At 38.4% G+C, this 2,857-nt stretch overlaps 1 long non-coding RNA gene across 1 annotated transcript in view; it reads left to right on the forward strand.

The window, feature by feature from the left end:
• The first annotated feature begins 594 nt into the window (after positions 1–594).
• LOC128250426 (uncharacterized) overlaps positions 595–2,857 on the forward strand; it is a 37,637-nt gene continuing 35,374 nt past the window's right edge. The window contains exon 1 of the long non-coding RNA XR_008266442.1: positions 595–689. This is a non-coding gene — a long non-coding RNA (uncharacterized LOC128250426). The remainder of the gene's footprint in view (positions 690–2,857) is intronic.

Genomic DNA, 2,857 nt, shown 5'->3' on the forward strand with positions numbered 1-2,857 from the left:
AAAAATGAGAATGTATGTCTGTGTCTGTGTGATTGTGTGTGTGTGTCTGTGTGAATCCCTAAAACTCCAGAACTACATAACCAATTTCATTCAAATTTTACACATGCCTTACTTAGGGTCCCGGTTGTGTTTTAGTCCAAACACTTCTCAACTTCTTGCATAGTTCGAGCCCACAGCAACATAATATCTCATCCACTATTTAAGTATTGACGATTGACATGCGTGAAGTGCGGGCTGGCTAGTGTCAACACACACACACATCTACACATCTACACATACATATACATACCCGACGACTTGATTTTTTTTTATTAACCACACAGGGTCGAAACACAGAGGGGACAACACAAGGACAGACAAAACACAAAAATAGGGAAAAAATAAAATCGAATGAAAAGAATGGTAATGATAAATGAAAAGGTGGAATGACGTCTACTCGAACCCCAAACTCCAGTTAACGTCATTGAACGTTTTTAGAAAAAAAAAATTTTGACACGTGTTATTTTATTTTTGTCTCTTTTCCTTTGTTGTGTGTTGCTTTTGTTCCATACTCAGTCGACAACAGACATGCGTGAAGTGCTGTGTGGCCAGTGTCAATACTAAATTTTATTTTCATTTCCATTAAAACAATACATATTTACAGTTCCGTTACCTGATGATAATTATCGCAGCAGTTACAAGGTTGCAAGGTAAAATATTAAATTCTTTGTCTCTCTGTACTAATTATTGTGGTATTTACCGTTAAATTAGCAGTTCCATACATGTGCTATTTCGTTCATTAGCTTATATTTCGTTAATTTACACTGCATACAAAAATACGGACATACTATATACATACAATTGCTTACAAAAATAGAGATTAATATATTGGGTTGTCCAGAACGTTCGTGCCGATTTATAATAGCTTACCTTTCGACTTACTTGCCATGAAACCACCACAATTCTGGGAGGAGGTTATTTTCAAGTTAAAAGAGAGATGGAGACGCATTGTGTAACAAAATGGTTCATATTTGGTTGATTAAAAATGTAATGGCAACTGTTCTGAGAATGGCATCAATTCGTTCTGCTTTGTTAGAGGCCTTGCAACGAGCTTTAGCCTTCACACTTCTCTTAACAAAACGAAGAGTCCTGTCAGAGGTCCCTGGTCGACCTGGGCGAGGTAATGTGAACTTCTTCCCCTCTCTGGTGAATTGTACAATCACTATTAAATGTGGAAAGCGGGATCCTACGGTCTTCTGCGATTTTACGTTAAGTCCACTTTCAGATTGACCGACAAAATGACCTCTTTGAAATTCGGATAGTTCTAAGGTTCGTTTTGTATGTGGCATCACTAAACTGTCGCATATAGAACCCGAAACATAAAAATGTCACTTAATAAAAAATATAAACTTCCGTCGTATATATGTATATATATATATATGTGTGTTTGTGTGTCTGTGTTTGTCCGCCCACCATCGCTTGACAACCGATGCTGGTGTGTTTACGTCCCCGTAACTTAGCGGTTTGGCAAAAAGAGACCGATAGAATAAGTCCTGGGGTCGATTTCCTCGACTAAAAGGCGGTGCTCCAGCATGGCCGCAGTCAAATGACTGAAACAAGTAAAAAGAATAAAAAAAAAGAGATAAAACCATGTTTTATGGGGTATCTATTTACCTCTGTCATGTGTATGTGTCTGTATGTGCGTGTATGTGTATATATATTTACACACACACAAACACACACACACACACACACACACACACACACACACACACACACACACACACACAGCGATACATACATACATAGAAATATTGTTGCATCTACTGCTCGCAGCAGATGCCATACATTATGTAAATATGCATTCATTCATGTGAATTTAACTTTTTTAACGCTGTAAACTATATTGAGCTCTAGCCCCGTCGGTTGTTTGTCGAGCTCACAAACATCACAGCACTACATGTGTGTGAGCGTGTGTGTTAGTGTGTGTGTGTGTGTGAATGTATATGCTTGCAACAGAGGAATATCAGTGGCAGATGAAAAGCGTCCAGCGGCGACGGTGGAATCACCAGATCCGCGATTCCAAAGTATTTGCGCATTATATATCATTTTATGACTACTTTCTTTGTTCAAGTACATTACTGTATTTAACACTGTATATTATAATATCTTTCTATAGTATGGCCATTAACCTTATTGATATACAAACCTATATAAGACAGCGAGCTGACAGAATCATTTGCACGCCGGTTTAAAGTGCTTACCACCATTTCATCCGTCTTTACGCTCTGAGTTCAAATGACGCTAACGCTGGTTTGCCTTTCATAATTTTGGAATTGATAAAATAAATACCAGCTAAGCTTTGGGGCTGGTGTAATCGACTCAACCCCATCTTCAAAAAGTGCTGGCCTTGTGCCAAATTTGAAACCAATATACAGATATATATATATTATTTATATAAATGGATCAGTGGTTAGTGAGCCATTAAAGTAGGGAGTTCGATTTCTGGTCCGGGTTATTTGCTGTGTTCTTGAGACACTTTATTTCATGTTGCTCCAGTTCACTCAGCTGTAGAAATGAGTTATGACGTCACTGGTGCCAAGCTGTATCGGCCCTTTTACCTTTCCCTTGGATAACATCAGTGACATAGAGGGAGGAGGCTGGTATGCATGGGTGACTGCTGGTCTTCCATAAACAACCTTGCCCAGACTTGAACCTCGGCGAGTAACTTTCTAGTTGCAATCTTATGATCAGTCATGACGGAAGGAGGTCCTTCACCTTTTACATCTACTTACACACACGGATACACACACATGTGTATGTATATGTATATATGTATACACACACACAGACATATATATATATATATATATATATA

The sequence above is a fragment of the Octopus bimaculoides genome, chromosome 21 (genome assembly GCF_001194135.2).
Source record: "Octopus bimaculoides isolate UCB-OBI-ISO-001 chromosome 21, ASM119413v2, whole genome shotgun sequence".
NCBI classification, from domain to species: domain Eukaryota; kingdom Metazoa; phylum Mollusca; class Cephalopoda; order Octopoda; family Octopodidae; genus Octopus; species Octopus bimaculoides.